The sequence below is a fragment of the Diceros bicornis genome, chromosome 5, assembly GCF_020826845.1.
Source record: "Diceros bicornis minor isolate mBicDic1 chromosome 5, mDicBic1.mat.cur, whole genome shotgun sequence".
Lineage (NCBI taxonomy): Eukaryota > Metazoa > Chordata > Mammalia > Perissodactyla > Rhinocerotidae > Diceros > Diceros bicornis.
In genome coordinates this window covers 14,838,309-14,864,161 of record NC_080744.1, presented here as the reverse complement: position 1 = coordinate 14,864,161, position 25,853 = coordinate 14,838,309, and the positions used below count along the sequence as shown (strand labels likewise).

Sequence of the window (25,853 nt, the reverse complement as noted above, 5' to 3'; positions counted from 1 at the left end):
GAGAGAAAGACAGAGACATGAGGGAGGAAGGAAGAGAGAGGCAGACACATGCACAGACTGACAGACAGACATGCCAATCAACCCACTAACCAAGCCTCTTGCTCTAAGTTTTCCTTCACTAGTATGGGTCCAGTATAACGTTTCCTTACGTGTTTCTTGTAAATCAACATAGATGATGAACAAGGAAGTCACATTCTCCATCCCACCACCAGGCTTCCCATGCTACAGAGAGGAGCTGAGAGTTAGGGGGATTGGTGCCCACATCTAACACAATATCACGGAAGCAGTGAATGGCTGGCTATTCACTGAAGCAGGAACAGGCTGTCGTGGCACTCTCTGAGGCGTTCCTTAAGCAGAACAGGGTGGTGCCACGTTCAGTCAAGTCCGAGTTGTAGAGACCCCATGACCTTGAACTCATTTGCAGAGGACTCGGTTAATCGAATGAGAGGAACACACATTTCCCTCCCTGGCAGAGCTACTGGGCAACACCACAGGAACTTTCCTCTACAAATATAAAAATGGAGCAAACTTTTATCCCCACATCAAAGGGAAAAACAGCCCAGTCCTCCAAAGGGGACATTTAACCCAGTCAGGAGCACGCCTGGGTCCCCTCTTGGCTGTGTTGGCCTTGAGCACAATGCTGGCTATAAATTGTGATCTTTTTAACACCTGTCATCAGCACATTTTGATAAAACACAGTGAGTATGGATGAGGTCACATTTGGGACAAGTAGATCTTTAGGGAACAGGTGTTGTGAGCAAATCATTGTAGAGACAATAGCTTTCTTTCGTATGATGCCAGAGAAAGACTGAGTCGTGGGGAAAGAGTTGAAGACCACCAGAGTTCTATGCTTGAAATTCCTGAACTATTAACCACCCTGTTCCCAGCTAACAGCATTTCTCAGATTGCACGGGAAGAAAGGAGAAGTTTCCAACAGGATGTTAAGCTGATTTCAACTACCTGGGTGTGATCTCTCTTTCCTCCACACAGCAGGCTGTGACAGTACCCTTCTCACTCCCTGAGGACAGATCCTGTGCCGGTTCATCCCCTCACAGCCACCTTCCTGCTCCATCCTACTGCTTCCATGTGGCATCATGCAGGCAGCTGAGGCTGGCTGATTTTGGCCATAGATGTTGTGGCCACCACGTCATTCGGTGCTGAGCTCTCTGCTCGGTAGCTCCAGGTGTTACAGAGACCCTGGAACTCTCCTCTGCCCTCCAAATAAAACCCACTTTATCTTGTTGGCTAACAATAGCTGTGAGAACCTTCGGGCTGAGCTGTAATAGGAACCCTAAACTACTGCGGACTCTGACAAGGTCAGTCTGTAAAGGGGGCCTCTTGTCTTCATACCTTTTCATTTTATTTCAGAGCCATTCCTCAGAAATAAGAAGCTTCCCAGGAGCAAGGAGTTACTCAGCTCGCCACCTTATTACAGATCCCCAGCAGAAGGAATCCCTGAAGCCAACAGACAGATCATTTACTTTCATTCCTAAAGAAGTATAACTAATTTTGGAGATGGATGGTGGTGATGGGTCCACAACAATGTGAATATGTTTAATGCCACTGAACTGTATAAAAATGGTTAAAATGGTAAGTATGTATATTTTATGTTGCGTATATTTTACCACAATTTTTAAAAATTAAAAAAGAATAAATTTAATGCAACATTAAAAAAAAAGAGGTACAGCTAAGTCCCAGGTAACTTAATGATCACTGGTTTAGTGTTATTAAATTACTTTTAAAGAGAATCTCAGTAGTACAGAAAGGACACCAGCTTCAAGGGTTCATGAACATTAAAACATCTAGGAAAATAAATGCCCTTATATCAAAAATGCCCTTAAATTAAAAACTGATACACTCTCTCTGGAATATGAGTATTATCAATGAGTAACATTGTCTAAAGAACGTCATAAGCTTTTCTTTCAGAAACCGGTTCTTCCACAATCGCAGCTTGGAGAACATTCAGATCGCAGGAGTGGTTTAAGAGGATTATAAAGCTATAAGCCTTATAAGGCTCTCCCTTAGCAATGATGTGTTCAACACTCTGTTCTCATGGTACCTCTCAGAAATGTCAACAGACACAGTCCCCCATTAACATCAGTGGGAAATATTATTTGCTTTTGCAGATGGTAAATTAAGGCAGGGGTAAGAGACTGAGCTGAGATCATTCCACGAGTAGAGAAGTTCAGATTACAGATCCTGAGTCCCTGTACCAGAGGCCACCCTTTCCCTGCCTTCTGGCTCAAGATCATTTAAGAAACAAAGGTCACTCACTGTAAATTAATAACTCCAATAAATACCCACCCACACAAGTACCTCCTCTCTTGAATCATGCCTGCTAACTCACTCTCCCCCGGGAGACTCCAACACAGAAAGCCCCAGAATGGAGGAAAGCCCTGAATGCAGCTTACCTTCAGGGAAGGGAGAGGTGCAATTAATTGTTCATACCTGTCAGTTTCACCTACAAGGAGTAGGAAGTGACCTGTAGAAGGTCTTGGGGCAGGGCCAGGGACAGCTCCAGCACAGCTGAAGTTCTAACTCACCAGGCGTGTCAGGCACAAGTGACAAGGCACATCAGTCAGGAGCAATCTGGAGGCAGATAGAACAGATTACAACCGTCTCTTGGCCAGGTATCTATAGAAAGAGCTTTTATCCAGATGCCAGGCAAAGAGAGACCAAAAACAAAAGAGAGGACAATGGAATGCTCACAGTTCCCTGCCACTCTACCCACAAACGTGTCTGCATCTGCCCTAGATTTCACACCTCTCCCCCAGTCTCAGCAGAAAAAAACACAAACCATCCTCTTCGCAATAAGAGTAATCCTTCCCCTTGAGTTCCAGCTCCCACCTGGCCCCTTCCTTGCAGGCATGCTCAAGCTATCCCTCATCTCTCCTATTTCTTTCACCTCTTCCTCTCTATTGCCACATTTCCTATAGCACAGTGGTTCTTAATATTTGTGGATTGCAGATCTCTTTGAGAAGCAGGTAGGTTTTGCATGCCATTTCTAAGGGGTTGAAAGATTCCCAGGCTCATGGAGCCCAGGCAAGGAATCCCTGCTTTAGCATGTCTCTTCCACCTTAGACCTTAGCTGCTAGTGGACACCTCTTTTTCCTTTCAAAGCAAGCTTCTAGAATACAGACCTCTGTGCTCCCTACATCCTATTCCTTCCTCAATCCACTGCCCTCACTCCACTAAAACTAACCTTGCTAAAGTTGCTACTGACATCCTAAATGCCAAACCCAATGGGTACTTTTTTCTCTCTCATTTGACCTCCTTCTGTATTTCACAGTGACCCACCCCCATATCCTAAAACTTTTCCTCAGATATCTTGACACCACAGCGATAAACCCCTCTAAGAGCCTGATTAACGATTTCTCCTTCTCTAGGAAACGTTGGTACATGGGTGGTGGGCCCCAGCCACCATGTTTGTCTACTCACATGCCTCCACCTCACCACCATGGTTGAGCAGCCCAGGGGTGGGCCTCACCAATAAGTGACAACCAATACCAATCAGTGACTTCCCTGAGAATTTTTGAATAGAGAGGAAAAATAAAAAAATTTCTTGGGTTTCCCATAATGTTCTAGTCACAAATTCCAGTTATGTGCCTGCACCTACACACCTGACTACCCCTGTATCTTTAGGTTACATTCTTTTTTTCCCTTCAGTCATTTAGCATTTGGCTTCTGTTACTTGCCACCAAAAGATTCCTAATTGATATAAGCATTCTCTCACTCCTGGGTCACTGCCTCTCTCTCTGGCTGCTCCTTCTTAGTCTTCTCAACAGGCAACTCTTTCTCTGTCCGTCCCTTAAACATTGGTTTATCCATCAGAATTGTAGGTCACAGTGGTTAGTGAGACAAAAAAGTAGTCCTGGGTCAGTGAACCAGACTGACAGAAGGCTTTAGGTTTCACTGAACCAGACCAGGCCTCACTCAGAACAAGCTATTTGCAACACAAGTTTCCACTGGAAAATAAAACCAAGAAAAAAACAATCAGAGTAACAGCTGCAAAGTTGACTTACATTGGGCTATATTTTAAAGATGAGAGAGACTCAGAATATGTATGACTTTGTAGAAAAGACCAATCCACCAAAATATTATTGGATACAAATAAATATTTGTCAGATCCAATAATTTGGACAGTTTCTGATATAATAGTCAAAAATCTAGCTATAAAACGGGCCTGTTCCTGACATCAGAATCTCTCTGATGTGATGCAGTGGGAGGTACAAACATCACTTACTGGTAAACTACTAGAAGTGGCTGACCTAAATCTAACTATGGTCTAGAAGTGACTGTCCTGTAGAACAACTGGCCTGGCTTCTCAGAGCACTCGGTATCATGGAGAACAGAGGGAAGTGGGAGATGCTCTAGACTGAGACTAAAGAAAGGTAACAACAATCAAATGCAATGCATGAAACTTGATTGGAGCCTGGATTTTAAGAAATATCTTAAAAGAACAGTTTTGGGAGTTTGAGTATGGACAAGATTTTTAAAGTTATTAAAGTAATGTGGACTGTCTTTGGTGTAAAAATGATGTCATGGTTGTCTAACAGAATCTCCTTGTTCTTGAGAGACAAAAGTGAATACTAAGGGTTGAATCATCATGATGGCTACAGCCTGGGGCTCTTTCATTCTCCCTCTTGTCTTCTCATTCTTCTTACTCAACTCGACTCATACTCACTCACCCACTCTATTCCTGCTTGCTTACCACACCCACCCACAAGCGTAACTCCCAAATCCATATCTCTAGCTCAGAACTCTCTTCTTAGCTCCAGACCTGTGGAGCCCCCTTTCTACTCGACATTCCCACCTGAATGTTCCAGCAGCTCCTCACACTCACTGTATTCGAAACCAAACACATCTTTCCTCTTCCCAACCACCCCCCATATAAACTGCTCCTCTCTCTCTTTTCTGTCTTGATAAATGTCAAGTTGACCAAGCCAGAAACTTCTCTCTTCCTTGCCCCAAATCTAATCAGTTCCCAAATCCAGTGTGCCTCATAAGTCTGTCTTCTCTATCTTCTCCCCACTGCCCTATTCTGGTCCTCATTGTCTCCCAAAGGAAATATTATGAAAGCAAACTCACTGGTCTTTCTTGCCTCCAATCTTGCTGCCCTCTAATTTAGCTTCCACCCATCAAGATTTTTCTAACATAAAAATCTCATCAGTACACTTCTCAAAATTCTTCAGTGACTCCCCAGTGCCTCCAAGATAAACTCTAATAAACTCCTTTTCCATGATATTCAAGGCCTTTCATGATCTTTATCCCTGCCTTCCTTCCAAGTCTCATCTCCTTCTGAACCCCACCTCACAGCCAGTTGTTCAAACATAATAAACTACTGTGGTCACTCTGAGCATTCCTTGTCTTCCAGAGCTGCTGGGCCTTTGCACATGCTATCTTCTCAACTTAGATGCCATCCTCTGGCACCTCTGTATCAACCCCTCCCCACATTGCATACCAGCACACTTCTACTAGAGAAGATATGTCCGTTGCGAAGCCTTCTCTACATTCCCCAGGTTGACTTATGTGTTCCATTTCTCCTACGGCCCCATCAACACTGATACACAATCTCATGAAAGCAATTTAGTTTATCATATTACTTGTTTATGTAACTAGCTTCCCAACAGACTGTTAGATTCTTAATGACATGGGACCTTATTTTTAGTTTGTTTTTTAAGTGACTAGTCCATTTCCAGTTGATAGTAGGCACTCAACAATTACTTATTAAAAAATTGACAGGAGGAGGGAAGGATGAAGAGGGGGAGCACAGAGGATTTTTAGAACAGTGAAACTACTTTGTATGATACAATAATGGTGGATACATGTCATTATACATTTACCCAAACCCATACGATGTACAATACCAAGAGTGAACACTAACGTAAACTATGGACTCTGGGTGACAATGATATGTCAACGTAGGTTCACCAGTTGTTCCAAATGTACCACTCTGGTGGGAGATGTTGACAGTGTGCATGTGTGGGGGCAAGGAGTTTGCAGGAAATCTCTATACCTTCTGTTCAGTTTTGCTGTGAACCTAAAACTACCCTAAAAAATAAATTCTATTAAAAAAATAGTCATCTTTGAGGAATAAAGTAAAGAAACAGCAAGAGATGAGGAAACATATAAAAAGCAGGATGGACCAGTGCATAGCAGCATTTCAGTGCCAAAATGAAGAAAGAAATAGACAGTCAGGGATGACCTTTGAGAGGAGTTTGTTGAAAAACAATTTTAGATGAACTACCATAAAAGTCCTGTTAATAAGCAGTAGAATTTTACGAGGAAAGTTAAAAATTCAGGCTCCTGTATTCAGTTGTAAGGGATGAGAAACTGGGCAAGCAGTGGAGATGAGAGATAAGCCAGGAAAGAAGTGAAAAATTTGAAAGTCCCTTGCACAGACATAGCAGGATAATTATTTAAACCATGAAGGCAGTAATTTAGGTCTAAAATGTCACCGCCATTAATTCTAAGTTTTATTGTACTCTGTTAGGAGAGAGTTCTCTGGGGATTATGAATAACTGCTTCTTGAAATGGAAACTCTGCAAAAACAATTGACATTTCTATACTCCTTAAGGAATAGGACTTGGAGAAAAATGACTTTTCAGGTGGCTATCTGAACATCAGTGTCTGAGTAGCTAATATTCATCCTTGCTTTATGTCACCCTCATTAATCAGTTCCTATTAAAGATAATGCCACACATGTAATTATATGGCATAGCATTATGTTAAATATTTAAGACTTTCATGTTGCACCGTATCATGGGTAGGAAGATATATTGCCCTGATTTGAGTACACGTGTCAATTTTTCATAGATTTTCATCCATATTCATGGCTCAAGGCCCCTTAGTAAATTAATAACCACAAGAGTTTGTAAGTCCATAGTCGCTTAGCATACTTCTCCACACTTGTTTTATGTCTAAAAACCTATTCAGCTTTCAAAAATATGCTTACTCTCTGTTTTCTAATTGCCTTGGTTTCCACTTTAGATTTTTTAAATCTGATCACATGATTTTAAAATCTTATAACACTTGTAAACTAAGTCATCAAAACAAACAATAAAGGAAATAAGACAATACACTATAAGGGAATGCCACACTATACTAAGTCTGAGATCTTGCAATAAAATCTATTTTATCCCATTTATTCTTCATTTTTAACATAAAACAAAACTCATCTTTTAAAAGAAAACTCATCTTTATAAAGTTTCCAAGATATAACATGGGGTTTTGTTTATTATTCCTTACAACAACGCTATGAAAAAAATTCAGCACTGTCCTAATTATATAATCAGGGCAACAGAGAAAGCAAAACCCTTGTCCAAATTTCCATGACAAATAGCTGAATGGGGATTAGAACTCTCTGTTCACATGCTTATAGTCCATTTTCTCCTGCATACTTTTTGTGAAAATTGTGTTACCAGGTTCCTGGCCTCCCCTGGGCTGCTCACATCAATTATTAACCACCAATAAATCAATAAACTCCTGCTTCTTCTACCCTAAGCCCAGCCTGCTCTTGGGAGAAGCAGCATTGTCAGAATTCAGTGCCTGACCCTGCTCTGAAGACGGCAGCCTCTCTCACCAAAGGACCCCCTTCTCAGGAACTCCCAAAGTAAAACTCCTTTATCCTTTCTTTTAAGTCAGGCAAACCCAAACACGCTCTTCTAATTTGGTGAAAATCTATCTAGCTGTTTTCATTTGATGTAATAAAGAACTGGCAGAGGGACCAGCCCGGTGGCCTAGTGGTTAGGTTTGGCACACTCCGCTTCGGCAGCCCAGGTTCAAGTGTTCGGATCCCTGGCTCGGACCTACACAACTCGTCAGCCATGCTGTGGCGGTGACCCACATACAAAATAGAGGAATATTGGCACAGATATTAGCTCAGGGCAAATCTTCCTCAGTGGGAAAAAAAACAAAAAACTGTCAGAAACTTTGTTTTATCCAAATGGGTAATATTGTCCTGGACCCCGGGGCGAACTCCATGGCAGTCAATAATGCACAACCTAACGCGGTAAAAGCTGCTTTGGCATGTGGTGCTGATTGGAAGGCTAGATTGTTATTTCTCCATCAGTAGCCTTAGAACAAGGTATTGTTAAAATGCAGATTCCTAGGTCCCAACCCAGACCTAGTGAATCAGACTCAGAGGTGATGATGCATTAAACCAACACCACCGTGATTCTTACACAACCTGAAGTAAGAAAGCCCCAGGCTGGACCGGAACTTCTCAAACTAGACTGCATGTTTCTTGAGGGCAGGAAGCAACTCTTACTCATGCTCAGAGCCCCAGTATCCAGCAAAGTGCTTAATAATGTTCAATGATTGAATCATATGAATTGGTTGTGTTAATCAAACGTGCATTATAAGTGTCCAAAATCTTTTATGTCAGACTTCATTCATGCATAGTTACTTAGGAAGCAGTGCAAACACTTATAAACCCTTTCAACTGATTTTACCTTCATCCTATTCCCAGGGTATGGAGTGCAGAATTGAATAAGCCAAAGGCAGGACTACCTCTGCAAAACTCACCATGTAGAACTGCTCCATCCCAGCCTGAGGCTTATAGATTCTCCAGTCACTCAGAAAATAAAAATTCTTTGGTCATTTTTAGGCAAAAATTCTAGTCTGCTCAAAAGGCTAATCTCCAAACTCTCATTCAATTAAAACTTCTCCATTTCCTCGATTGGGACCACTCTGCTGGGAGACCTGCTGAGCATGGGGTGGGTGGGGTGTAGCAGCTCCTTCTATGCCCCCTGCCGCATGCCCTCTGCTGCCTCTGGCTCCTCCGCGGAGGAGTGGGGGAGTGCAGGGAGGAAAAGGACGTAGGGACATCGAAGTCTTCCCACGCTGGTGCGGTTGTCATTTGAAAGCGAGCCTCAGTGCAGCAGATGCACAATGACTTCTTCCTTACGGGGACCCTCATCCCTGCTGAGGACCCTGATGTAGTCGCCAGTATAGGTGGGATCTCCTCCAACTGGCCACCAATGCCGTCACCCTCTAGCTGTGTAAAGCTGGCTTCACCTTGCCCTCCAGGAGAGCCTCTTTTTTAAGATAACCCAAGTCCCACTTCCTTTTCCACCTCTTCACACCTCAGCTCCTCCACCATGGGAGTACTGTTCCTCCATCATCACCTGCTTGCCTCGCGCTGCCGGCTCTGGCCAGAAACAGGCACCAGTCCCTTCGCCTGAAACTCTGAAGGCCCTCCATTTGGCTTGCGAGCCCTGACAACTCTCTCTCCAAAGGATTCTCACTGCCCACCCCCACAATGATTCTTCACCCTCTGTTCCCTCTCCTGGAGCATGTGAGGGGCAAGTGCTGCCAACACCAGTTCCACAGTCTCTCAGCCTGTCCCGCATAGGTGGTCCAACATCTCATGGGGAAACGGAGACATCTGTCACCTGTCTCAGTATCTGAAGAGACCATTAAAAAGGCACATCTAACATCCTGTTACATTAGTCAGACTCTCGGTTACAAGAAAAAAGACTCGCTCAATTCATCTTAATTAGTGGAGGTTTGAGATGAGAATACATATGGAAACAAGGAACACTAAAATACTACGGCTGCCCAGGGGCAGCTGTACCCAGATCGCACAAGGACAAGAAGGCAGTTCAGAGTGTGAAATAGATCTAATGACCAGGGACTCTTGTCACCCCCTTAGCAATGGAGTGCCAGGCTCCCCTGACATGGGGACAGAGCGGCCTCTCTGTTTCTGCTGCCATCCCTCCTTCTGCTCCCTGCCACATGCCAGCTCCTACTCTATACTCTGTCCCATGGAACACGGTATTATAAAAGATGTTAACAGGTGAGAGTTCTGTTGCCAAGTAAGTCTATAGGATTCTCAGAGTAATGCTAAAGCACCCTGTGCCTCTCCAAGGGGGGATGGATGTGGTGTTTCCCACATGCCCTGGCCTAGGAAACCCCATTTAAGGATCGAATATCTCGATCCTCTTAAAGACAAAGAAATTCTTATTCCAGTGTGGTCACCATCAGAACAATTTGGGCAGATCCTTGGTATCGAGCCATCTTACAAGCCGTTGACCAACCTGCAGCCTGACTCCCCTTGGCCTGGGTGCCCACCCCTGACCAGGAGAGTGGAATGAAATATGACCTCCCACCCTTAGCAGGACACTTGTGAAGGGGACAGCACCATGACTGACCATCCTATAAGTACTGCAGTCTAGAACCCCTTCGTGACCGCCAGCCACTAATAAAGGGAGTATAACCAGGAGACTTAAGTTCAAAAAAAGTTTTTCAAGTGCCTTGAGGATCCCCCCAGCCTAGTGAAGTATACTGCAGTCAAAATGAAACCAGGATCCATATTAACACCTCTAATTTTCTTCACTGAATAAGTGAGCCACATTTTAAGTATATATAACATTTTAAGTGTGTATGTATGTGTGGTATATTTAAGTACTATGTAGGATATATAGTATGTTTTAAGTATGTATAGTATATGAGTATACTTTAAGTATATAGCATTGTTTAAGTACATATGTTTAAGTATACAATATTGACTTCTTCCTTTAACCCACTATGTGGCTCATATGTCAGGGCTAAATTATATTTCCATGTTTTTGATTGCTATTTACCCATAGCTCAAAGTCTTTAGCAGCCTCTGGCATTTTTTAACTGAAACAATCCAAGTAAAAGAATAGATGCAAAAAGATTTTGTAGGCTTCTGTTTTTAAAAATGCTTATTCGCAACCCTGAATGTAAAATGTCCGCGGGTGGGCTTTCCTCTTCCCGGCATGTGCTGCTGCAGCCCTGTGCCCATTTAATGGCTCGGCCCTCCTCGTCTTCACCTCAGCAGTCACACTCAGCCCATGTGAGAAAGTACTGGTTCCTTAACCTCATTCCACAGATTAGGTCATAAAGACGCACCTTTGACATTATAAAAACATGCAGGCCAATGTGACCAAAGGTCAATTTAAAAAGTCACGCGCTCTTCCAGTCGCTCCTTCATAGGGTCAGTTGTGGGCTGTAATTAACATGCAATGGCAGGACAGAGGACTCCCCAACCAGGAGCAGTTTAGTGTAGTGTGAAGTGCATGGGTCTGGAGTCAGACAGACCAACTCCGTGACTTCAAGCAAGGGTGTTAAATCTTCTAAGCATCAGTTTCCTCTTCTATAAACGGTGTGATGTGGAATATGTAACATTCAGAAAGAAGCTGTATACATAACGGACCTGCCCTGTGCCTAGAACACAGTAGGTGCTCAATAAACAGCACTGGTGGCAGCAGTAGTGCTTACTAGTCGTGGTGCAAGTGGTGGGAGTGGTGATGATGGCAGTGTAGATCTCTCTTTGGTTGTCTGTCCTTTTTTTCTTCCGTCTCTCCAACATGCCTTTCCTCCATATTCTAATAATAACACCCCCATTTTCTGTGGATAACTGCCTCCTCAGTTCTATGTGGTTCTGGATGAACTGCCAATCACAGCGCCCCACTCCCTTGACCAGATGGTGGGCTTCTGATCCAGGCCTTTGTAATTGATGTTCCCCTTCTTCCTGGCCCTAGGGACTGGGAGGTGGGGGAGGCAGAGGCAGGAAGGACAAACGAGTAAAGCAGGACCAATCAGAGTCTTTCCTCAGGATTTTATAGAGAGATGTTGAGAGAGAGAAGCTCTCATTCCTCTGGGGTGGCTGGGCTGGGAGCAGTAAGCTCAGAGCTGCCTGCAGCCACACCACCCTTCACCTCCTGCACACAAGGAACGCATCTTGAAATGGGAGAGAAAGTGGCCAACACAGAGAGTAGCAAAACAGAAGGGGAGAGAGACAAAAAAATAATAATATTTGTATCCTTGGATCCAGCTCCACCCCAGATTTACCAGTTAAATAAGTCAATAAATTCCCTTTTTCGCCTTAAGCTCACTTGAACTGCGTTTCTGCCCTTTGCATTAAAAGATTTGGGTCTAATATAAATATACTTTTAAAAAAAGAAAGAAATAGAGGAGGACTAGAAAAGACAGCACAGAAGCAAGACCTAGGAATCCTCACACATTCCTTCCAGCACAGAAAACAGAAGCCAGCGGGTGTCCACACCACTGCCACACTGAAATGAGCAGCGGCCGAAGTGGCACACCCATTTCATCAGAGGCAGGCGACCTGCTGAAAGAAACAAAAGCAGTGTGGCATCCCTGCAATTTCTTGCCCACAGCTCAGTCAGTGGAGGGAGGAAGGTGAACCCTGATTTGTTTCCCTGGTCAGGGTTGTCCCTCTGCCCCACCCCAAAAGAGGGAGGGAGATGGTGGCGAGCAAAGCTGGAGAAGTTGGTGGGGACCATATTACAGTGGCCTCACTGTGAAAAGACAAAGGAGCTTGGATTTTCTCTGGGAAGCCACGGGAGCCATTGAAAAGTTGTAAGAAGGGGAATGACATGATTTTTGTGTTTTTGAAAGCTTTCTCTGGCCTCAGAATGGTGCCTGAATTGGAGGAGGACCAAGCTGGAAGCATGGAGACCAGCAGAAAGTTTTAGCAACAATCGAGTGAGTGCTTGAACGAAGACAAGCCAGTAATGACGGAGAATAGAGAACGTATATTTAAATGGTCAAATCTACGAGACTTGGTGATTGGTTGTATGGGGAGAGGCGGGGGCATGGAGGCAAGAAGAAGGAATGAACCCAAGCCATACAGTCACCATCTGACTTCAAGGATCCAGAAAGAAGGTCTGGAGCTGGGTGCAGAGGAAGAGAAGGAGTTCATGTTAGAACATACTCAGTTGGAGAATCCATGGGGATATCCAGATAGAGACATCCAGTAGGAAACTGAGTCATTTGAGTCCCTGATTCTGTGATCGCAGGCATGTTGCTTAACTTCTTAGAGCCTCAGTCTCCTTATTTATCAAATGCAAATAATCCTTTCTAATCAGAGGATTTAATTAACTTGTCCAGGTCTGCCCAGCATTAAACATCATCCTTAAATGACAGAAAAACAGATAGAGGGTCCTGATCACTCTGAGGGTGAGATCCCTAGGCAGTCCCTGGTCCTGGGGAAGCCTACTGCCTCCCTAGCCACCCACACCCCAATTCCTGCCTTGTCCTAGGGAAGCCCAGAGACTTGAGGAGCTCAGGCTTTGCCCTGAGGGTTCTCATGCAACTCACCCTGTTGGAGGGTTTGGCCCACTTCTGGCCTTTGCATCCGTGTTCCTTCTGAGTGGAACACCCTTCTCCACTGGTTTGCATCAGGAACTCCTTTTCATCCTTCAAGACTTAGTTCCTATCACTAGCCCTGTGATGCTTTATCTGCATCATCTCCCTGGCACAATTCAAATGTCATCTTGCAACAAGTCTATCTTCCTTTAGTCACTGGATTGTCCCTTAAGCAGTTGAAGTCTGTAGGGCTCACCTATAACGCTGGCTGATGCAACTTGAAACAATCTGAATTTAGACATCATTGAGCAGGGTGCCAGTCCCACACAACTATAATCTCTCAGCTCCACACCCATCTTTCTACGCTCTGCCCTGTGCTGCTGGGACTGGGACTTTGCAAACCACATTTCCACTCGGCCAGCAGTCTCCCTGTTAGGCTCTGCTCTGCTAGAGGGAGACTGGGAGGCTAAGGGAGGGAGAAGGGACTGCTTCCTGTCTGCCCGGTCCTGTGAGCATCACCCCAGCAATCCTTCTGCCCACCTGGAGCAGCATTTAAATCCAGTTTGCAGTTTTTCCAGCGTTTGTAGTCCTAGCCTCATCCCAGCTGTTGCCTCCTTTCCTGGAGGTCTGGTTCTCAAGCCCACAGTCCCCTCTCCGAGCTCAGAGACGCTGGTCCCAGCAGAGCTGCGCCTCTTCCTCAGAGGTCTGAGCTCTACTCCGCAGGGCCCCTCCTCCAAGTTTCCCAGTTTTAATAATCCCAGTCTTTGTTCCCGACCCCTGTGAGTGGTAGCTGCTTCCTGCAATTGCTCTCTCTCTGATCCCTTAGGCCTCTTTTCTGGCTTTTTCGGTCACCTAGTTAACAACTTTATATCTAGGTAACAGTCTACATATCAAATTATCTTTGTTCAAACAATTGGTGTGGTTTCTGACTCTTGACTGGACAACGATGGTACAAGGTGTTTTTAATGTAAGCATATAGTTGGCCCGGATCCATATATTTTATAGATTAATGAGTCATCTTTGCCTGGGGAGCCCCAGCTCTGAGTGTCTGGCCACCCTCAACGTGATTGTGTAGCCCAACCCCTAAATGCCTGACCACCTTGATGGAATTAGGCTGCCCAGCCCGCCTGCATGAATTCTATCCAGAGTCTGGACCCCACCAGCTGGCCCCATTCAAGGAGAGCCCAGTGGAATAGCCTAAGTCAACGGGACGCACACCTGGCTGTGGTGCCAGCTGCAATGTGCTAACAGGGTCTCTCTTTTCTCTGGCAGGATAAGAAATAACCTGGCTTTGTCCAGTATCCATGGTGCCCTGGAACATCGCCACCCTCCCTCTTCTATTGTCGGTATGGGTGGAACCTTGCCCTATAAGCCCTTGCCCTCTGCCTACAGACCCTCCCCTTCCTTCCCCACCGAGGCTAGGAAGGCAAGAGGCAGCATAAAACTTTGCTTGTGCTTTACTCATACCCTGCGTATTTGTCCTTTCATCTGGAGGGAAAAAAACAATCTGTTTCCAGTTCCACCTCCAGAACCAACAAATTAGTCCTGAACTAGACTAACACAAATGGTGACTAAGACATTGTGCCCATCCTTAAGGAGCTTCAGTCCACAGGGGCACACAGACAATAGGTTTTGAATTAGGATACAGGTTCGGTTGCATGAAGCAGAGATCAAAAATTGCAATGAGTTATATAAGAATACATTTATTTCTCTCTCATGAAATAGCCCAGACATAGATGGAGGGCTGGCAGGGCTGCCCTATTCCATGAGGTTGTCCAAGGCTCTTTCTATCCTATTGCACCACCATCCCTTGAGGGTGGCTATTGTCCACAAGATCTAAGATGACCAGCTATCGCATTCACATTCTACTCAACAGAATAAAAGAAGGGGGGAAAATAGGGCATGTCCTCTCCCTGGAAGTGGCGCGCATCACTTTCTCTCACATCCCACTGGCCAGAATGGAGTCACATGGCCACAACTAGCTGCAAACAATGCAGGGAAATATAGCCTTTATTTTCAGGGCAACAATGTGCCCAGCTAAAAATGAGAAATTCTATCTTTACAGAAGAAGAGAAAATGGATGTTGAGGGGAACTAGCTGTCTGTGTTATAACAGATAGTTATAATAGCGTGGTGATTGGTTCACGTAGAAGATGGGATATAGTGAAAAAAGGGCCCAAGAAAGCTGTAAGGGATAGGAAGAACATGGCCCAGAGAGTCCAATTTCTAAGATGGAGCATTTCCACATGCTGACAAGATCCAGATGTGCCACGGGGTGGGAGGCTACAGCAGCAAAGGCAAGCCCATTGGACCCGAGAGAGTCAACGATTTTCGAGGTAGGACGTTGAGTGATTGTTAACAGAGCCTTGAACACTACTGGAATAATGCTTGCATTAGGGAGGAGAGAAATGTTGTGTGGAAGGCTGAGTTGTTGACCAGACCACAAGCAACAGAGGTGAGGAAAAAGTCAAAGACCTCTCTGAATTTTCATTCTTGGGAAAAGGTGGAAGGAAAGTCCTACCCACAAAAATAGGATGTTGGGATGAGATCCGTTTTATATATATTATATGAGGTTCAAGTGGGAGACCTAAGTAAAACTATCCCGTGGATAGCTGAAAAAATAGATTTACCCTGAGTCTAGAAAGCCGAGTTACAATAGTGCCTATCTCTTAAGATGACAATGCCAATCATAAACCACTGTGCAGAAGAGGGGACAGTGGTTGGTGGCCCAGTTTGAACCTATTTGGGACTTAGCAGAAATGTAGGTGAGGATAAGCCAATTTGCCTAAAAGACTGAAGTGCCTTCCAGGGGGGAAAAAACCATGCTGTGTTTTTTGCTAAACTTTGCATAAATTTGTATATGTCTGATGAATTGGTGGAAGAACCTAACTGCAAGAAAATTTGTCCTAAAAGGAAGGAACCCAGCACCATGAACTAATGCAATACAGAAGCTTTGGGATTAGAGGCGGAAGTGATGCTGAGAACAGTACAATGTCAGCAGTTTGGATTTAGTGATTTAAGATAGCAGACTTTGAGGTCAGACTGCCAGTATTGGCCATGTAACCTTGTGCAAATTATTTAACGTCTGAAGCCTCAGTTTCCTCTTCTGTAAAATGGAAATAATACAATCTAGAATTAAAAGGAATAATTATTAAAGGGCTTATCACACAGCTAAGCACTAGTAAATGCTCAATCATTGTTAACTATCTATAATAATAATGACTACATTCTCCAGGCCCACCCCCAAAGTCCCATACCTGAGTCCTATGGGATACAGGTGGCATAAAAAGGAAAAGCTCTGGTGGCATGCCTGGGCAAGTAGTGCTTTGCAACCCCTCTAGCCGAGGGCAACACCAAGCTCCAAGGTGAGAGGGCATTCTTCCCCACCTCCCAGAAGCCACACAGCTCTGCTCTGGGGCATCAGGGACAATATCAGGACTTGGGACTCAGACCCATGGCACTGGGACCCAGCAGGACCCAAAGGGTACCCTGTGGAGGTGGCAAAGCAGCAGCAGTGCCCGCTGGAGAGTGTTCATTTATGCGCACATAGGAGAGACCTCCTGGAGACTTCAAAAAATATTTTACAGGGTGAAGTCCTGCTGGAGTGGGTGGGATAGGAACCAATGTCATTTGGGTCATTATGGTTGATGTGATTCCATTTGCACTAATAGGCAGGTATCTTGGGTCACATGTGAGATGCTGACTAAGAACTAATCATATTCATGATGCAATCAACATCATTTGACAATAAGAGGCCTCACATTTAATATGACATGCTGCCTTATTTAAATATAAGGAGTTTTCATTTTCCTGTGCCCAAGAAATGTTTAACATACTTTTATTTAGGCAATAAATTTGTACAAACACAAAAACAAATAGGGGTTCAGATGCAAATTAAACTTCAGATGCAAACTGAATTGAAATCAAGTACTACCAAGCAAAAGCCAGTAGAAAAAAATATATATAAAAATGTAGCTTTGTGGCAGGGCTGGACATCAGGATATAAGATCTCTCTTCTTGCCCCAACTACTTGCCCATGGTAATATGAAATCCAGTATTATCTGTGATTCAGTACTTTAAAGGACATGCCAGTAGGCTTTCACTTCAGACAAGCCAGAAGCACAAAGAGCTTGACTGCGAGGGCTCCTCAAATTCATGAGTGATGACTTCTTTAAATGAGGGGGATCCAGACTATCACATCCTCATTTCTACTAATGACGAAGGTATCCTTAGATTCTGGAACATATATAAAAATTAGTTTTGGCTTCTTCCAACCTAGCTTGCCTTGAGTTTTGCTCAACTATGCTGAAGGATAAGATAGTTTGAAGTATTCCAGAGGGTCTCCAATAACAGATGTTTCTTTTTCGCTCAAATTCATTAAAAGGGAAACCAAATGTCTTGGCTAAGGAAAGAACTGACCCACTACTAAACTGGGCCAATCCAGAGCCCCTTGAATCAAAAAGGAAGTGCGCCATTGCTTTTGTAGATAACAAATTGGTTCAGTCAAGGAAAGACTGTAGATCTGACAAGGAAAAAAGGGCATGCTCAAGAGAAGATGAATTTTTACTGTATTTCATTATAGAAGACCACAATGAAAGAAAAATGACTTCATCATTCCCATTCTAGGAGCCCTGGTGAGGCTAAGGATACAAGGAGAAAGCCTCTGGAACTGGCTTCCTGTCATACAAGTTGCATCCATCAACTCAGGGCAGCTTCAGAGAGGCACATGCAATCACAGGTAACAGTGGATAAATCAAAATTATCAAGACCTTATTAGCTATTGCCCTAGAGTTAAAGAGGGTCATTTGCCTCTATCTGGTAGCAATCGATCGCTTTATATGGGCTACAACTTAGAAGGCCAAGGTCAAGGTATGGTGATGGAAAACTAGGTTAGATATCATAAATCCTCCAGCGCCAATCCTTCTTATCTGAACAAGAGGGCTATAAACTATTAACCCTGAAGACAGGTTTGTGGGAAATATAACAGAACTCAAAATCATAGCGAACTTTCTGTCGGATAATACAGTATACCAAAAAGTCCTAGAAAGATGGAACTTTCTTTACTTCATAAGAAGAAAAAGCAGCTGGCCTGGTGGCGTAGTGGTTAAGTTCTCACGCTCCACTTCGGCAGCCCGGGGTTTGCAGGTTCAGATCCTGGGTGCAGACCTACACACCACTTATCAAGCCATGCTGTGGCAGGCGTCCCACATATAAAATAGAGGAAGATGGGTATGGATGTTAGCTCAGGGCCAATCTTCCTCAGTAAAAAGAGGAGGATTGGCAGATGTTAGCTCAGGGCTAATCTTCATCACCAAAAAAAAAAAGAAGAAAAGGAAATTGAATTCAGCCTGCCTCAATGAACATGGTTAATTCTTCAGATCAGCAAATACTCATCAAAAGGGAGGAAAAGACAGTTTACAGAGGAAAGCTTCTCTTATTCCTCCTCTTCTTCTCCCCTTGCTATGAGCCAAGAGAACCCATGCCCCAAATGAACGCCTCACAAGTAGCAGATACCATGAGGCTGGCACTGACCCAAGTGAGGGGATAATTTCGTCACTGTGTCTTTTTGTCTCTGTAACTAATCACCAAGAAGCAAACTGCCAAAAAAATAAACAGAAACAAAATTCTCAACCGCCCAAATAAAAGATGTGTTGTCGCTTTTTAGAATTATCAGAAAATGTTAACATTTAATAAATCTAGGTAAAGGGAATATAATGTTTATCTTGTACCATTCTTTCAACTTTTCTGAATGACTGAAAATATTCTAATTAAAAAGTTAGGAAAGGGGGCCAGTCTGGTGGTGTAGTGGTTAAGTTTGCCCACTCCGTTTCGGCAGCCCGGGGTTCAGAGGTTTGCATCCCGGACACGGGACTATGCACTGCTTATCAAGCCATGCTGTGGCAGGCATCCTACATATAAAGTAGAGGAAGATGGGCATGGATGTTAGCCCAGGGCCAATCTTCCTCAGCAAAAAGAGGAGGATTGGCAACAGATGTTAGCTCAGGGCCAATCTTCCTCACCAAAATGGGAAAAAAGGAAAAAGTTGGGAAAAAAATCTTGTCATAGTTGGTACTAAAGTGGAAGTAGCTGTGCTTTAATTCATAAAAATAATTGTGTGTACTCCTTGTATTTGTTTTTCTTATAGAATAGTTACTTGAATTTTTACTAGCATAATAAATGATTTCTATTTTCATATAGACTGAAGATTTTATACCTAGTATTATACCAACCAGAAATAGCTATGAATCAGCATTTTCATACTGATCACAACAAATATTCAGTCAACGAACCTACCTGTGCCCTTGTTTGGCAATTTCAAAAAGCTTTGAAGAGGATAAGACACAAAGGCAAAAATTAACGTTATATCTTATGACTGTCTTTAACACAGTTGAATCAAGCAAGAAAAAAAGGAATCAATTTTCTGAACTTTACACAGCTGGAAAAGCATAAAGTTTTATTAAGTCCATGAGAAACGACAGATAATTCTCAAATATGTCTTGTTTAAAAATGTCAGAAGTTAGAGGTTGTTCTTAGAAATCAATGGGCAATGAGAATGAATCTGATAAATTCTGCAAGCTCAGAAAGGGAAATAAGAAAATGTAAATCCAAAAGTTGTCTCTCTAGATTCCCAGGTAGTTGAATAAACCTTGACAACACTAAATCAAATTTTTCTTAAATAAAAACTGAATTTTTCTACAGAGGCAAAAGCATGAAGCTTCAGAAGCACCTGGGCATGAAAACTTTCAAAGGTTTGAAATTTATTACTTTGCAATCTCCCATTGCTTTCTCCCACTATTGTTGGACGCTATTATCTCCTAAAATGACCCATTGGAAACACTAGATTCATCATCTGTTACTACATCTCAAAGTCTCACTAGCTGACATATATTTCTAATTACTTGGTCACAAGTTATATATGCTCCAGTAATCTTTCAATTGTAAGTATAATTTTTAACCAGAATCTTGTACTAAAAAATATTGTGATCCACGACTACCATGTCAAATTAAAAATGAAACAAAACTCTGGTAGCACAGCTAATCGTAGTAAGTTTTAAAGATTGTGGGAAGGTATAAGTGCTTCCTAGATTTAATTACACGTTTACATTATTTATGCCGAAGATTTAGTGAAAACAGATAAGTATCTACAAGGGAAAAATTATCCTGGAAATGTAGTTTCTTCTGCTAGCTAAACTTTAACGGTAAATAATAAAGTGAGATTTTACTTTCCAGGCTCCTAACTAAAGGACTGATGTTTCATGAGAGATGGCAGCAATGCAGAGCAAAGGCAAACCCTCAGCAACCAACAAGGTAGGCAGCTGGTCAATAAAGCAAGGAGAGATGTCCAATAGCTCCACAAGCTGACAGGTGAGCCATGAAGCACCAGGAGACCCCTGGAACTCACCCATACTCAGATACAAGCCTTGCTAAAGAGGAAGTCCAGATCCCACCCTCAAAACATTTGAGGCTTGTGGTAAACTAAATCAAACCGCAAAAAAGTACACATCCAGCTCAATGACAGATCAGACTGACTTCCCTACTCCAGCAGCCTGATATTTACCTTTCTGAAGGAAAATAGTTTACTTCAGTATCTACTATTCTTTTATACTAAATGTCCAGAATGCAATTAAAAATCACAAGATGGTGCCAGCCCTGTGGCATAGCGGTTAAGCGCGCGCACTCTGCTGCTGGCGGCCCAGGTTCAGATCCCGGGTACACACCGATGCACCACTTGTCAGGCCATGCTGTGGTGGCGTCCCACATAAAGTGGAGGAAGATGGGCATGAATGTTATCTCAGGGCCAGTCTTCCTCAGCAAAAAGAGGAGGATTGGCATGGATGTTACCTCAGGGCTGATCTTCCCCACAAAAAAAAAAAAATTTTTTTAAAAAGAATCCATGATGTGTAAAAACAAGAAAATGTGACCCATGGTTGTAAAAGGAAATAGTCAATAGAAACAGACCCAGAGATGTCCCAAACGTTGAAATTATCAGACTAGGACTTTAAGATAACTATGATGAAAATGCTAAAGTATCTAGTGGGAAAGATGGAAACATGTTGGAAGAGATGAAGAATTTCAGCAGAGACATGGAAACTATTTAAAAATAGAATCTAATGGAAATGCTAGAAACGAACAATATGATATCAGAAGTGAAGAATACATTATATGAGTGTAACCGCAGATTAGACAAAGCAGAGGATGAGATCACAGAGCCAAAAATAGATCAATATAAGTGTCAAAACTGAAACACAAAGAGGAAAAAAAAGAGAGAGAGAAAAAATAACAGAACAAATCTGTGGGAAAACATCTAACATTAATTAGAGTCCCAGAAGTAGAAGAGGGAGAAAGTGAAGAAGAAGAAATATTTGAAGATACACTGGCCAAAACCTTTCCAAAAATGATAAAAGAAAACAATCCAAAGATTTAAGAATCTCCATGAATTCCAAGCAGGATAAACACAAAGAAATGACCTAGTCACACCAAAATCAAATTTTTGAAAACCAAAAATACAAAGTAGATCTTAAAAAGAGCAGCCAGAGGAGGAGGATGGGAAACACATTATATCCAGGCAGGAAAGGATACAAATAAAGCTGACTTCTCCCTAGAAATAATGAAAGTCAGAAGACAATGGAGAAATTTCTGTAAAGTAAAAAAAGGAAAACAACTGTCAACCTAGAATTTTATATTCAGTGAAAATATATTTCAAAAATGAAGATGAAATAAAGATATTCTTAGAAAGATAAAAGCTGAGAGAATATGTCTCTATAAATCTTTGCTATGAGAAATGTGAAAGGTGTTTCTTCAGGCAAAAAGGAAAGAAAACCTGATAGAACTCTAGTACTACAGAAGAAAGTGAAGAGCAAAAGAAAGGATAAATTATCTGAGTATATGTTAAAAAAAATTTGGTACCTTTATTTTATATATTCTTTCTATATTTCTTTAAAAGATCATCAATTTTCAAAGCAAAAATGAACAACAATAAATTGAGAAGCTTCTAGCATATGTAGTGGTAAAATATAAGCGACAAGAGCACAGGAGGAGGAAGAAGTTCAGTGGAATTATGCTGTTGTAATGTCCTTACACCGCTCACAAAATAGGATGATGTTATTTGAAGGTAGATTGTGATAAATTCAACACGCATGTAATACTTATTCTTACAGCAGGTTACTTACCTAAAAGTTTTGCCTTAAGTTAAACCTGATTTTCCAATAGAAACAGCGACATTAAAAGAGGTTGTTTTCCTATCCAAGGGCCTGGTGTCACAAATCCCATATTTATTTACCCATAATTATATATTTATGCAATATAAATTTTCTAAAATATATGTAGATCAAATAAAGTAAAACAATAACCAAATACACACATTTTCCACTTAATAAACTACAGTATCCTAGAATTAAAGTTCTTATCTTGATAATGTCTGCTTTATTTTTCCTGCTACATACAGGAAGATGAAGGAACACATTATAAAAATCAGAAAGCTTTAAAGAAATTTAATTTCTTTGTATAATGTCCTCCTGATTACAAAATTAATGCATGCTTATTTTAAAAATGTATATCTATGTGAGGCGATGGATGTTAACTAAACTTATTGTGGTAATCATTTTGCAACATATATCAAATCATTACATCCTAAACCTTAAACTAATACAATGTTATATCTCAGTTATATCTTAATAAAACTGGAGAAAAAAGAAACAAACATTGCAGAAGTACACAGTATAGAAAGAGAAAGTTACCAAGAACCCCTGTTCTTGGTCTCCCTGGAGACTGGCCACTGCCAACCGCTAACCCCATCCCCTGGAGACTGGCCACTGCCAACCGTTGGCACGTCTTTCTCCTGATGCTCTCTTCAAGCATATACTAACATTCATATATAATGAGGTTGCAAAGTTTAATTTGCTACAATGCATATTTGCAAAGTGAATTTGATTATGTTATAGTTCTGTTCTTAGGCATTAACCCCCTACCTACTAATAGATAAGATAAATATTTCACTAAACATCTACTGCAACTTAAACTTAGTCAGATCCAGTTATTTAAACAGTCTCTTCAGTCTTCCATGTGGATAAAGATGCTCAGGATCTCAGAAAGCTTCCTCCTCCCCTGCTCCCTCCTCTGAATTAGGCTTACACATCCCCGGGGAGTAGAGGAGGAAAGGGAGTCCGTGGCCTTGTGCTGATCCTTGCGCTGCCTTGCTCGTTTTCCCTGAGCTCCAGGGTGACTGTCCTTGTCTGCTGGATGGCCTTGATACAACTTGTCTGCTGGCCTCCCTGAAGACTCCATGGTCTGTTCTCTTGGCTCACTCAATATTCCCAAGGATTACCGGCCAACTCCTCCTTGTTGATTCAACCTCCCTTCGGGTTACGCTGTCTCAATAGGCCCCTCCAATTTCTAACTGTGACCCCCATTAGGTCCTAGCCTGGAGGTGCCACTCTGTAGCCTCTCACCAACATACAGAGATATTTCTCCTGCTTTAGGAAGTCCCCTCTGACAAACTCCCAATCTGTCTCTCAGCAATTTCTGGGTCCCATCTAAACCCCAAGGGCACTAGAGCAACCCAGGGAGACTCTAATTCAAGGCCTCCCTCTGCTGCTCACCACTGAGTATACTTTGCTCTGGCAACGCCCAAGTTGGCAATGCACAGTCTGAGAGGTGGTCTTCTTCCAGAGCCTTCCTGTCCTCAGTGCTCACCTCAATTGATCTAACATAGCTCCCCATCTCCAGGCAAAAGCCTCTGAGGACACACCTCTAACCACCCCACTCTCCACCCTTCTCTCTCGTACAATCCAAGGCTCTCACGCTACTGTTTAGCTGCCAAAACTTCTTTTGCACTTATGCCCAGATGCAGGTTTTTTAATGGGATGATTCTATAAATCTATTTTGCAATTTTTGTGTGTGTTATTTGTTATTTTTTTATTTCACAATATATTATGGACATCTTTCCAAGATATTTCAGAGAGTTCACTCATTCACCTCAGGGCTGGTCACACTGTCAAGCTTTGCCTTGAGTGGTGGCCAAATGCAAAGACCTCAAAGCCAAAGATGACCTTGATTCCACAGAATGAAAAATTTTTCCATCTTGGCACTAGTCCAACCTTTCTCCTCTAAAGTGTCATTACAGTCCTGTTTACTTTTATGTGACTTTTTTTCCCGTGAGGAATATTGGCCCTGAGGTAACATCTGCTACCAATCTTCCTCTTTTTTTTTTTTCTTGCTGGAGGAAGATTGGCTCTGAGCTAAGATCTGTGCCCATCTTCTTTTATTTTGTATGTGGGATGCCGCCACAGCATTGGCTTGATGAGCAGTGTGTAGGTCCACGCCCGGGATCTGAATCCGCAAACCCTGGGCCACCAAAGTGGAAGCACACAAACTTAACCACTACACCACTGGGCCACCCCTTATGTGATATTTTTAAATGTTTAAAATATATGTTTGGGACTCCCCTAATAAAACTGCTTTCAGAAATGGATTATCAGCCGCACAAGAAAAATGAGTCTTGGGGCCACCGGGTGGGGCAAGAGGTTAAGTGTGCGCGTTCCACTGCGGCAGCCCAGGGTTTGCCGGTTCGGATCTCGGGTGCTCACCAATGCACTGCTTGTCAAGCCATGCTGTGGCGGCATCCCATATAAAGTAGAGGAAGATGGGCACGGATGTTAGCCCAGAGCTGGTCTTCCTCAGCAAAAAGAGGAGGATTAGCAGATGTTAGCTCAGGGCTGATCTTCCTCACCAAAAAAAAAAGAAAGAAAGAAAAATGAGTTTTACTACTCTATAATCACAAAATATTCCTTTATTCGTCAGATTCTTCTCTCTCTCCCTCCCCTTCTCTTTCCTCCTCCTGTCTCTTCTTCCTTCTTTTATTTCTCAACATTGCTTAGGTTAGTTCTGATCTCTCCTTCCTTGCTCTTCAACTTGAGCCCACAGACTGTGGATCTCAGGGGCTTGCAGTCCACAGGCAAGATGCCCGGGACCAAAAGGTGGCAGCAGAGAAGTAACAGACCCTGGAGACAAACTGAGACCTTAACCAGAGAAGGACTTACCCAGAGCATTAGCAAGCAGATCTACAGAGGAGGGCTTCCAGGTTAGTGCTTATTTGCTGGCAGGAGTCAATAACATGGGCACAAACAACTTGGCATCCTAAGGAAATGATCAGAAGTTAAGTCAGGCCTGCTTATACTTTTCTCTAAGTTAAGAAAACAAGACTATCTGGTACTGTAGAACTATAACTGCGGAACAGCCTAACTCACTAGTAGAGATTTCCAGGCTCCATGGCAGATCTCCTAAATCAGAATCAAAGATGACCATCCTGGCTAGGAACCACTTAACAGAGAGGCACACAGTTTCCGGCCTAATAGCCTTGGGCATAAATCTGCAGACACACACACAGGCCCATCACTTATTGGGATGTGACCTCTGAAAGTCTCTATGACCCTTGCTTCCTTATCTGTAAGGTAGTGATGGTGCCCACCAGGCAGGGCTAGTTTAAGAAGTCTGTGTGTAAATTTCTTGCACACAATAGGTTCTTAACAATAAGGCCTTTATGATAATAATGATTTTAACAAATGTGATCCGTGCCATCCAATTTTTCTGAAATTTTTTATAATAAGCTCATACTATTCTTATACTTAAGGGAAAACAATAAAAGCTACTTCTATTTTTAATGGGTCTTGCTTTTTTAAGAGATCCATTTTTTAAGTTTCCATTATAGAATCTGCTATTAAAATTTTAAAGAGGAGGGGGATTATGGGTCAGCTTCATGGGATAGGAACTAGGGGA

General features: G+C 42.7%; 1 long non-coding RNA gene across 1 annotated transcript; it reads right to left on the bottom strand.

Moving 5' to 3' along the window:
• Positions 1-1,306: 1,306 nt before the first annotated feature.
• Positions 1,307-25,421, bottom strand: LOC131405294 (uncharacterized). The gene is made up of 3 exons (XR_009219955.1): positions 25,118-25,421; positions 2,544-2,589; positions 1,307-1,455 (listed from the first exon to the last, which is right to left on the bottom strand). It is a non-coding gene; the product is annotated as an uncharacterized LOC131405294 (long non-coding RNA).
• Positions 25,422-25,853: the final 432 nt, after the last annotated feature.